Genomic DNA, 13,326 nt, shown 5'->3' with positions numbered 1-13,326 from the left:
GGAAAGAATACTCTACAGCATATCCTAATAGTATCCACAGAGTATCCCTTCGGTATCATGCAACAAAAACTAAGAAAAAAGCAAGATAGGCATTTAAATGATTGCAATTCCGATTCTGTAATAAATTTTCCATTAGAATGCCATGGAGAAATTACAATAGTATTTTTGAAGCGTGAAAAATTAAAATATATCCCATTAACTTCTGCTAAAGGTGACTTGAAGCGCATGCATAATCGCTTCAGTAGTACGTTTTCACATGCGTCGCAGCCTCTTTTTCTCAGATTTCCACTGTATGGCGCTAGCACCCAGCCAAAATTCTTAGTTACCGACGGAACTTTCGAACCACAGATCTTCCGATTGCTTGTATAGTACTTTCCCAATTAATGTTTTGGCGAGATCGAAAGATTTTCTAGCGTCGATCCACTGGGAATCGAATCACAAAACGAGTATTTACGATCGATCATTATAGATGTCGCTTCGCAATCTGTCGAAATCCCATTTAAATTTATTTATTTTTAATTTAGCTGACTTGGGTTGAAGGTAATTTCTATTTCAGGTTTGTTTATAGCTAGTTTGACTTTTAAACAATCACTTGAATCTCGGATGTCGATTCTTTGTTTTCGGGAAGAGATCATTTTGGCTGCATTGCTGTTCCTGCCTGCTTAACATTTAATTTTAATTTTTTTGCCTTGATAATGGTGCTGCATGAATGCCGAAACGTTGGTGATTGTTTTTTACGAATGTTTTTTTTTGTAATCTGATAATGACAAAAATGAGAAAGGCAAAAGAAATAAAGGAGAAAAAAGGGGATTTAGTTGGTTGCCTTCAAATTTTTCTTTTCTCTTTTTTATTTTTATCCATAAGGCAAAAAAATTTTTTTTAGGAGACATTGTTTTCAGAGTGCAATGGGAAAATTTAATGATGTTTGTTCAAATTTGGTCGTTATATTCTTGGTTTTATTTGCAGGAATTCTGCACATTATCTTGATTATTAGACATCAAATAGGATCATAGATTTGATTTTGATCTTATTTAAATTTCTTAAATTTTAATTTAGCTGACTTGGGTTGAAGGTCATTTCCATTTCAGGTTTGTTTATAGCGGGTTTGACTTTTGAACTTTCAGTCGAATCTCGTGTGTTGATTCTTAGGTTTCGGAGAGAGAACGCTGTTCGTCATTGCTGTTCTTACCTGCTAAAAATTTTATTTTATTTTAATTTTGTTACCTTGTGAAGGGTGCTTTATGAGGGCCAAAACGTTCGTGATTGCATTTTATAAAGTATTTTTATTGTGATTTAATAATTATAAAAACAAGGAAGAGAAAATAAATAAAAGAGGAAATGAAGGGGATTTGGTTGGTTGCCTTCTCATTTTTCTTCCTTCTTTTTTATTTTTGTCCAGAAGGCAAAAAACAATTTTTTCTATTCTTTTTTAGAATAAAATTTTTATCATATTGCAATAGGAACATTTTATGCTGGCTTTATAAATTTTGTCGTTAGATTCTTGGTTTTTTTTTCAGGAATTGTGCACATTATCTTGATTATTGGAAATAGGATTTTAAATTTGATCCTAATCTCATTTAAATTCTTTAAATTTTAATTTATCTGACTTGAATTGGAGGTCATTTTTATTCGAGGTTTGTTTGTAGCTGGTTTTGTCTTTTGACCTTTCACTTGAATTTCGGGTGTTCATTCTGCGGCTTATGGCAGAGAGCGTTGTGACTGCGTTGCCGTTCATGTCTGCTTAAAATTTTATTTTAATTATTTTCCTTGATTGGGTGCATGAGTGCTGAATTCGAATCTATTGTCCGTTTGAGACCGGCAGGTCAGTGTCAAGGTCAGTTAAAAGTCAAACCTACATAATTGATCGCTAACCCACTAAATCAGGGTACCTTTAGGTTCAAGTGGTCGCTGAATTAGAATCCGGTGTCCGTTAGATGCCATTAGGTCAGCATCAAGGCCAGTTCAAGGTCAAACCCACAAAATTCAACGCTAACCAACTTAATCAGGGTACTTTTAGGTTTAAGTGGACATCTTGAGATGAAGGTCAAGAAATTTTAATGCTTGAATTTGGAAAAACGTGAAAACTTTTTATGTGGGTTCTATGCTGTTTAGAATTTGTAACCTTGTCGCCATCCGAAAATGCTATAGTATCAGGTGCTTATTGATTAAATTAAATTTAAACTAGCTTAATACAGCGTGATAAACGCTTTATATTCAGTTGAAGCGGTTTCAGCGTTACCCATTCTGAACCACATATAGGTACCACTTCTTTCAGAACTTACTTGTTACAGAAATGGGGATGTCAACAAAAGGCTTATGTGAGGTTTCAAGTATGATGCTACATATAAATAAAATCTGATGTCTTTTTTAACTCAAATGATCTTCGTATACTCTTTAGTTTATGAACGGTCTTCATATTCCTTTTTAGGCACCAGCAATAGTCAGACATCATGTGATTATCCCATACACCTTGATATCTATGCTTCATGTCTTTAAAGTCCTGATGGGACCTCTCTTCCTCCATCAAACACCCTAATTTTTCAAAAATTTTAATCATTATAGCAACTATTTCTTTGCACTACAAATGTTGCTTGCAATAGGCATTTGAATAAATAACTTTGATATAAATACATATTAAATGTGTAAAATAACTATTACTGACATTTAAATACCACTCTCATGTAGTGTTTGAAATAAAAATCCTCCAAGAGAAGAAATACATTTTCAAGAAATTCTTTGTTCCTTTGTATAGGAATCACGTGAGTTCCCTTGGGTGACCATACATACAAATCGCAGTGTTCTATCTACGTTATTCATTGTTTTAAAGAAATGCAACATTGAACCTTTGAGTATTAATATTAAAAACCGGTTCTTTTTCACACGAACTTGGACACTTAATTTTAACTAATTTGGTTATTTGGTTCTACTCAAAAACAAAACCGTTTGGACATGCACGAAGCCGCGGTTGATAGCAATTCTAGATAGCAATCGATTAATTTTGTTTCCCAAAAGTAGTATTCTTCTTTGCCACGCCCTGAAGCTTCGCGGGATTTACAAAATGATTTAAAAGTAACTTTCTATAAACAAATGGATAATAATAAATTCCTTAAGGATTCTCCTTTGATATTTGCCAACAGGGAGTTCACAAATTCTTTGTTTATACATTCCATAAGTATATGTCGCTCATTTCACGTGATTTCTTATGATATTTTCAATAAATATGTATTGAAAAAACTGTTTGAATTCAAAAATAATTTTGTAAAATTTGTAAGATTGCAGAAGGCTTTGCAATTAAGCGACTCGAAAAATACCAGTGATGGACTGGCATGGGGGGCGCAGCCGGGGTTTCACAGCTGCACCCCACTTGGTTGGTGACCCCTAAGCCATGCCAAGACGCCCCAAAAATATTATATTGTTTAAGAAGATATATATATATATATATATATATATTAAATTGCAATTGAAAGAGTGAAAAGAATATCCAATGATATCCAAGATTTCCACTTGTACTCCTGTCAATAATACCAGTAAGGTAAAAGTGTCCTCTAATTTCTTCTTACCCATATTATCTCTAAGAAATTCTCTAATGTATGCTTTTAATTCTATTAAAGAAAATATTTTTGAAATGAATAATAAATTATTCATATTGAAACAGTAAAAGTGAAAGTAATATTCTTGTCGTCAACTACAATACGGCATTTTAAATTCACAAGTTTCCGATGCAATCCAAAATATATTTAATGATTAAAAGTGTATAAGACACCTAAATGCATTTCTTATGGGCGTCCGCTAATATACATTGATTTTTTACATATATTAACTTTCGATGACGCCTATATGTACCTTGAGGGAGTTTCCAGATCAACTTATTTATGTAAAAAGTATGACTACATTTTCGCTTACAAATATGAAAGGGGGCAACTCATTTAATTTATTACAAAATGTCAACTAATTATCGGATGTATTTAATTATTTTAGTTATTTTTAAGTTTAAACTCAATTTTTATATTAATATGACTACTTACTAGTTGAGATTTTCTCTGAAACAAGTTATTAGCTTACATTTCAAGAGTTCGGATCAGAAGATATATTTCTTTGTTTTTGGAATTGTAAAATATTACTATATTTTGCTATACTTTACTATAATAATTGTTATTTTATTATAATTTTAGCATTTTTCGTCATTTTTAATGTTATTATATGTTGTGATAGGTTTTTCATCTTTGAAAAATAATTAGAAACCAGAAAAGAAATTAACAATTGACTGAACTCTTAGTAGAAAAACAATCTGCCAGCTGCGCGGGCACATTCTTATCACTTTCAAGTTGTAGCGCGTCTAGGGTGCGCGACTTTTGGTTCATGCGCTTCGCACTCGATAATGTATTTACTTCACTCTGCATGCTCTGTCTTTATACTGCCTCACATGTGTGTACGAACTTTAAAAAATTGAAGGTCAAAAGATCGACAAAACTGTAATTTGGTGATTGCAAATTATCTTTTGTTAAAGCTCTTTCGGCTTTACTGAACACATTTTCATCACGTATCTCGTACTTTGCCCTTGATTTTTTCCAAAATTCGAAATTTTATATATTACGTTCAACACTATTATATCGAATGTATATTGCATCTCTTTTTGTACCTCCGACCAGGGTTGCTTTTTCAGTTATTGCAAAATAAAGTACCAATTTTATTGAAAATGAATGATTAAATACTTCTGTTCATTATTTTGCTCTAAATTATATTCTCATATACCCTGAAAAATCTATCTTTTCAATCAATTTATATTATTATAATTAATGAATAATAACGAATTTGGAGCTTTTTTTGCGGTGATTTAATTTCGTCCGTTTATTTTTTTCGTCGTTTGTGTCTTTCGCCCCCAAAATTCAATTATTTTTTTTTTACTTTTCACATCTAATGCGTTCACTTTATAATCCTTAGAAACAGTTTTTCCTTTTCTTCGATGAACTTTTCTTAGGAGCCTCCCTCCAGTATTGGGTCCTTGGCCGCGCCCCTGATTACCCAGTTCGCCACTGAAAAATAGCCACAGATTCTTAATAGGTCCTCTTACATACAGCGAATCACTGTAACAGTCTTAGAACCTTATATTGATATAGCTAGGACGTCAAATAAACTATTTGAGATGAAGAAAGTATAATTTGAAAGCTCTTGTTAGAATTTATAAAATTAATCACCCACATAAATATCAGAGTTGATTAAGAAACCTTTAATCTTAAAAGACGATTACTTAACAAAAACGTTCAATTTTCATCCAATAACTTGTTAGAAAATTGTTGAATTTTTAAAACAATAATCGAATTTTAAACTGAATAATAAAAATTTTTAATACAAAATAAATTCTTATCTAAAAATTAGAGGTTTTATTAAAATAAATCTAAAGCAATCCTATTTTTTACATATGTATTTGTTATGTCTTTTGTTTTTTACAGTAGATCTAATAGTTCTATTTCCAATAAGTTTTCAGCCAAAAATGTAATGATTAATTTTTTAGCTATAATATATTTTTATATTATACAAAATACAATTAAACTTGAAAAAAAACTAAGGATTTTTGACACAATAGTTAAGACGTCAACCAAAAGACAAAAAAGAATGAATTTTTAACTAAAATTATAAATCTGAAAACAAAACAAAAAATGAAATTTTCACAAAAGAGTTTAACTCTCAGCCATTTGAATTTTCAAACAAAATATTACTATTTTAACAACAACAAAAATTAAATTTTAAATGAAAAACAATAGAATACTCCCAAAAACGATTAATTTTCAAAGCACAAGAAAAACTAATTTTCTACTGTAGAGTTGAATTTCCAACAAAAAAAAACCAAACAAAATTAATTTTTTTTTAATAATTAATTAATATTAAATTAATTCTACAAAACAATTTCCAACCAAAAATATATAATTATAGGAAACTGTGAATCAAACATTGGAAAAATGGTACAGTGATAACGTGAACACCTACTTTCTGGAAGCGTTAAATCAACATTTAGCCAAATATAAATTAAAAAAGGGTCAGTATACGGTAGGAATATCAGGATCTGCAAGTGGTTGTTCGATTTTGAGTAAACTTTAGAAAATTATAGTTTTATATAAGAGACAATTAGAGTCCAAAGGATTGAAAAAAATGTTTAATTACGGGAGTTACACCATGTTGAATTTCCGCATCACATTTTTTTTAATATCTATATTTATGAAATCATGTAACGAATTTTAATGAAAATTGTAGCTGTTATAGATAAAACTATACGCCAAAAAATAAATATTCCAGAAATTTTTTTCTTTTTAATGTTGACCAAAAAAATGTCGAAAAAATGTTGAATTCAGTTTTTCGTCAAGAAGGGGAAAAATTTCTCTTTTCTTGTCTAGAGAATTCAATTCCTTATAATTTCACCTTTAATTTGAAAATAAAATTAATGGTGACTCTTCTAGATCACGAGATAATGTACTTTTAGTGGGACCTTGCGCTGCCTCCGCGCTGCTCTTCCAGTGTCGCACAGGGTGAAAAGAGCACATTTTTAGAGAAAATCGCCCGGTATGTACGATTTATTGAGAAAATTTCAAATTCATTAAAACCTGACATAAATCGATGCAATAAATAACTAAAAATTATTCTCAGTCGGTTAGATTAACAAATAAAAAAAAGGCTTTCTAAGTGAGTCCCCCTTGCTACTCATATATCGGGTTACTTTTTAAGCGAGTTATCCTTGCCTCTCACATGTTGGGGTGCTTTATGAGTGAGTTCCCCTTGCTTCTCACATATTGGGGTGCTTTCTAAATGAGTTCCCATAATTTCTCACATATTGGGGCGCTTTTTGATTTGTTCCCCTTGCCTCTCACATATCACGGTGCTTTTTGAGCGAGATCCCCTTGCCTCTCATATATTGGGGTTCTTTCTAAGTGAGTTTCCCTTGCCTCTTACATATTTGTGTTTTTTCTGAGTGATTTCCCCTTACCTGTCACTAATCACGTTTTTGTTTAAGACTTTTCTCTATTTCGAATTCAAATAATTCCGTGGAAGCAGAGTATTGCCTACACTGTATTTTATTGTCACCGATTGGGATAAAAAAATTAAAGCTTCTCGTATCTTTGACCGCCTGAGCTTTTCCAAAGCGACTCTTTAAATTTCCAGCTTTTTTGTTGTGATCTTTCTCAGAGCAGAAAAGTAACTTTATTTTGGGTGAAGCCTCAGTGCCTTATTCGTACAAATCATTGGCTGTCAAGATTTGTTTCTTGCTTAGACGTTGTAAACTAGCTCGACCAGCTTCTCAGTTAAGAGTTTCTCCAACACCATCGCATGGGCTTTTACCATGAGACGTAGCCAAGAACTTATTATAAAGAAATTATTTTTTGAACAGTAGATCTTCCGAAATAATTGCATAACTTTTACAAACAACTCTGTTATTCTGTTTGAAGTACACCACTGCGGGATGTACAGTAATCTTTTATTTATTCCAATATTCACTCTGCGTTGCGTCTTGAATTACAGTTTCGTGATTTCGCCTGGTTCTACGCCTGGACAAGGTTCACATAATTATAAATAACAGGCAGGTAATTTAGGATCAAAAATCATTGAAGACAGCATTGTTTTGTATGATGCTAAAAACTGAAGAGTTTCGTCATCAGCAACAAGCTCGTTTAAATTTGCTCAATACATCAATAACTTTGTATTTTTATGGATTTTGCAAACACAAATGGAATGTTTTCCACTAGCACCAGCAACAATACATTCCCCAGGCCAAAATTTTGCAAACTTTGAAAAGTCAATCTTCAAGTTCGAAAACTTTCGTTTGAAGCTTGAATAAATTTCTTTCAGGTTTCCTAAAATTAAACGTTTTTGTACTTGCCGAAGTTTTTTTATATTGACTCTTTCTAAATTCAACATGGAGTGACTCCCGTAATTTTGCAAATTTTAAAAAATCCTTTGGACCGTAATTGTCTCTTATATAAAACTATAATTTTCTAAAGTTTACTCAAAACTGAACAACCACTTGCAGATTCTGATATTCCTGACGCATACTGACACAAAATACAAAAATGAATATAGTTTATAGAAATCGAGGAAGGTATATTGCTTTCTAGCTAACTAATTTAATTCAGAGGTTAAACATTTTTTTTAAACTTTAGAACCTTCTAGAACATTGCGACTAAGAGGGAGATATTTTAATAGATAAAGACTGTAAAATGATACGCAACATGTATACGCAGCATGTATAGGCTAGAGAAAAGAGGTATGTATTGAAAATAAATATTTTCAATGAAAAATAATCTTCTAAAATTTGCAATATTGCAGAAGATTTTGCGATAAAGCCACTCGAAACTAGTTATAAATCTCACAGCATACCGCAGCAAATGAATTAAACCATATAAAATGTTTGCATGAATCTTGTGAAATACCAACAGATTCTTAAGAGACCCTTTTACAAACAGTGGATCACTGTTAAACATTTAGAATTTTATATTGATATAGTTAGCATGTCAAAAAAACTATTGAAAATGAAGAACATATAATTTGAAAGCTCTTGTAAGAATTTACTTACTTGAACTGAAGTATCATGAATGATAAAAATAAATTCAGCAGTATTAAAATTTAATGCAAGGAATATGTGAATAAAACGTTGAAAAAATGATACAGTGCTGACATGAACAGCTACTTTCTGGAACTCCTCAATCAAAATAGAGTGAAATAGTAACGAGTTGCTGACACAATCTCACAAGGACTTGAGGCATTCCGAAAAAGTTAAATGTATAGAACAGAATCGTGAATATGCAGATCGAAAATCTAGGGAAAAGAAGATTCTCACATTTGGATTGAAAGACGACTCAGAGCACAATGATAATTTGATCAGTACTATAACATCAACTTTCCAGAAAGTCGGCACACAAATGCCGGAATTGTGTATCGAGGACACATACAGGCTGGGGAGACATAAAGGGAAATGACCTGTTATTGTAAAATTTGTTGGTGTACTTTGGCACGGCGCAGAAAAGGGAACAGAGAAAATTATTACTTGAGTCAGCGGAGAAGCTTAAAGAAGCGAGAATTTATGTAACTATCAGAAGAAACAAACTGTTAGTGGGTAATAAGGAAGTCATCTTCGAAGAGGTGAATGATTTGATTCAGGGCAAAGGGAAGCGTAAGCTGGAAGATGACTCGGTTGAGGAAGAAGGGGCAATACGAGCACACAATCAACTAAAGCTTAAATCGGCAATTAAATGAAAGCACAAAAAACATGCGACACAGAAAGAGAAAGTCCCTAATGGAAACCCATTTCATTTTATGAGGGCATCTACTTTCTCAGAGCCGCGTAGCACTGATCAAGGATACCAGAAAGATAGCAAAGAATAGCAACGAAGAGAGGTATTATGAGGACGATCTGGCGATGCACATCCAGTTTTAAGTCCAAGGTTTTTTACTTTGACTGTCGGGAATTAGGACGACCGAAAATATGTTTTTGGAATATACATGACATCTGTAATATCAAGGACATAGATGACATCTTCGGACCAATGGACATTCTACGTGTGTACGAAACTTGGGTGAAAGATCAACGCAGTCAGAGGTAGACCAAAGGAGGTATCCTAATCGCTCTAAGTAAAAGACCGTATGGCGCAAATTTAGTTATGTGTGAAAATAAAATTATATTCATTTAAATGCAAAGCTGTGGCATGAAGTTTATTTTATGTGCAGTGTATCTTTCCCCACTTGCCAGGGTGGATTCTTTCCTGGAGAAATTTGATCAGGCATTGAAAGTAATAAGTGTGTATTTTGCTAATTTTCCCATTTTTGTCGGAGGTGAATTCAATTCTCGAATTGCTGCCTTGAACCAAATGGATGAAAGTATATTTTTAAATGAATTTATATTTCTTCGGGCCAGATCGTCAGTGGATTTATTGTCAAACTCAAAAGGTAAAAAACTCGTGAATTTTATGGAAACAAATGGGTTATTCGTATTGAATGGTAGAGCCCCTTCCAACTCTCCTACACAATTTACTATAGATTGTTTACTGACTGTCAGCGATTTTAAAGTATTACCTTTATCTACTTTGTCTGATCACATACTTCTAATTCTATATTTAAAGGGCATGCCTCCTCACCAGGTACTATCGCACAACGATATATTTAAAACTAATAGTCTAATGTTTGATATTAAAAAGAGCAAAGAGTTTAAAGAATGCATAAAATGGAGAGACGAGGTTGCGAATGTGGAAGGTAGTGTAGATGCGCCTAATGACAAACTCATCTTTACTATAACTGGCGTAACTAAATGTCTTGGTATATGAAGAAATATTTAGGCAAGATCATGTATTATGAACAATAAAAAACCTTGGTTCGATAAAGATTGCCGCGAAGCAAAACGAAAAATGGGCTTAAATATTGAGGAATTAATGAAGTAATATAACGGGGGGGGAGGTAGAATCTCAGAATACTCATAAAAAACTTTTAATTGATAAAATAAAGGCTTTGGATAATAACCTGATAGACTCCTTGGCTTCTACACGTAATTCGCCTGAATTCTGGTCAATTCTTAACAGGAAACGCCAAAAGAAATACCCCGTCGGTATTGTTGATGGTTCATCATGGTATGCGTATATTTTGAATTTTTTTTCGTAATTCCGGTAATGTAATATAATTTTAAAAATAGCATGCATCCCATCTTAGACAATAGCATATCAATTAAGGAAGGCGAAAGAAATAAAATAGAGAAGAAAGTGGATTTTTTGACTGCCTTCTCATTTTTGTTGGAGGACGTAATTTCTATTGCAGATTTGTTTAAAGCTAGGTTTCCATCCGAACTTTCACTTGAATCTCGGGTGCTAATTCTTAGGTTTTGAGAAGAGCGCGTTGTGGCGTCGTTGTTGTTCCTGCATGCTTAACATTTTTATGTAATTTCAATTTTTTCCTTAATAAGGGTGATGTATGAGTGCCGAACCGCTGTTGATTGTTATTTACGAACATTTTTATTTCATTTTGATTGAATAATGATCAAAATAAGGAAGATGAAATAAATAAAAGAGAGAAGGATAATGATTTGGTTGATTGCCTTCTCATTTTTCTTTCTTATTTTTTATTTTTTGTCCAGAAGACAACAAAAAATTTTCTGAAAAAAATCTTCTATCGTCGGTGCACTAGGAATCTAACCACCGAAGTTCCGGTTAGCGTTCGGGTGTTTTCCCAATTAAGCTATGAGAGGGATTAATAAAAATCATTTTTCAGAAATATATACTATCTCAAGCTAGAAAGCTTTGTGATTGGATTCCCAGTAGAGTGACGTTAGATGATTTTTTTTCAGAAAAATATGACACAAAACTTTTTTCAAATTTATTTTCCATCTTGTCAAAATTGACGTTCAGTATTTTTTGTTATTTGAAGAGTGAACTTGATCGACAGTTTTTATTGTCTACACGACACCTATTTGACGTCTATACTGATCGGTAGTAACTATTCTGCTGATCATACAGATTTCCTTAAATTACTCATATCATAAATGTAACACGTGGCTTGAGATAGCGTACTTTTCTGGAAGATGATTTTTCTTTCGATCTCTCTAATAGCTTAATTAGGAAAGCACCCAACCGGCAATCGGAAGTTCTATAGTTCGATTTCCATTGGAGCCACGTTAGAAGTCCTTTTTGTCCATGGACTAAGAGCGAAGTGCCGCTCGCTCTTTTCTCTTCTCTAGACAAAGGGGAGAAGACAACAGGTCAGTATCTTTGCTCAGCAGTCTTCGGTTTAGTGAGTTTAGTTGATGTCATAAATGTCATCGAGGGATACAGAGAAATGTTTTCGGTGGGTCTCCTTTCGGAATGGTGAGGGCTTTGTGGCCAGCTGGGGTTTTCGTCCCTTCTTGCGCAATGAAAGGGAAATTGGTTGAAAGTGCATTACTTACCATACGCCACACGCAACATTCTCAGGACTGAACATCGAAATGCTTGAATTGAATGCTAAAGGAAATACGTGCTCCTCGTATACCGAGAAACTCGCAGCAAAACTGGACGCTATTCGAATCCTCTGGATTCAGTAGTTTTTAGCTTCTTACGAGCTCCTCGCCGAGAAAATGGGCATGCATATACATATATATCCAATGTTTGGTTGGGAATTTATTTCTATTGGTTTGCCAGTGATATTCCTGAGCACTACACTAGTACATTATGAAAAACTTGATTGTCATAAGTCAATGGCATAATGAAATATCGCTTTTTGTGTAATTGTTGATTGATTGATTTACAGCTAGATCAATTTCAATAGAGAAAATGTACTCTATGATTCATTGGCCCTTGGTCTCCATTATTTTGAACCTTTTTTGAAATATCATTTTTCATGAACGAATTAAGATAATGAATTGGTAGAATGGAAAAAAAACATTTTTCGGATTTACTAGCAAGAGTAGAGAGAAAAGTTATAAAGGAAGGAAAATATGGTAGAGAAAAAGATGAGGAGGACATAACAAGGAAAAAAATAGTTAAGCCGTTCCCCGAAGGCGGAGACACCGCATTTCCCCGCTACGTATAATTAATTAGACACCTTATTAATGTGACAAGAGTGATACATTTAATATCGAATTATATTTGTGAGAAAGGAAATCATTTGGATTATCAGGCAAATCTCAGTCTTACAATCATTGATTGTATGTCTGAGAATCCATGCTACTAACCATATAAAGTGTGAAGCACCAAAAGAAAAGGACAATTAATGTTGAAATATTTGCTTATTATCTTAAAGGCGAGCACTTTGGCTTTATTTTAATTCTTTTTTATGAGTGTATAACTTTATGTTAATTAATAAAATTCATATCACTTCATGTAATTAGTGTATAACTTTATTATTAACATTTGGAAAAAAGTAAATTACAATTGTTATACCTTCGTTTAACTAACACCTACGAGCCACAATGCGCGCGAACGAGCATTGCAAAAGGAAGGTAGATAGTAAACTCCAATAGCTTTGTTATACATATTAAAAGAACTTATGTTTGATTAATATGTACCTTGCTACAATTTTGAGAAAAAAAAGAGAACCGGGAAGCAAGTATTACCCTTATCCACAAAACTTTACGAGCCACAATGCGCCCGAAGGAACATTATAAAAAGAAAATTTATATGGATTCAAAAAGCTTTGAAATACTTGATAAAAGAATTTCTTGCGAGACTCTGTTCGACTGGAAGGGGGTTTCGTTCTCTACGCATTGCGTGACTATTCGCCGCGTGAAAAAGCATATTCAAGCATTCTATTTATACATTTTATAAAAGCTTGTACAATATCATACCGTCTCGAACTTGGATTAACTGAGCAGTAGGAATAAGC

At 33.0% G+C, this 13,326-nt stretch overlaps 1 protein-coding gene across 3 annotated transcripts in view; it reads left to right on the top strand.

The window, feature by feature from the left end:
* The window catches only part of LOC117174994 (neuroligin-4, X-linked), a 450,915-nt gene that overhangs the window by 397,609 nt on the left and 39,980 nt on the right, over positions 1-13,326 (top strand). The window lies entirely within an intron of this gene.

This window comes from Belonocnema kinseyi, chromosome 6 (assembly GCF_010883055.1).
Source record: "Belonocnema kinseyi isolate 2016_QV_RU_SX_M_011 chromosome 6, B_treatae_v1, whole genome shotgun sequence".
NCBI lineage: Eukaryota > Metazoa > Arthropoda > Insecta > Hymenoptera > Cynipidae > Belonocnema > Belonocnema kinseyi.
Note: the sequence above shows the minus strand (reverse complement) of the source record. Positions and strands in the feature narration are given on the sequence as shown.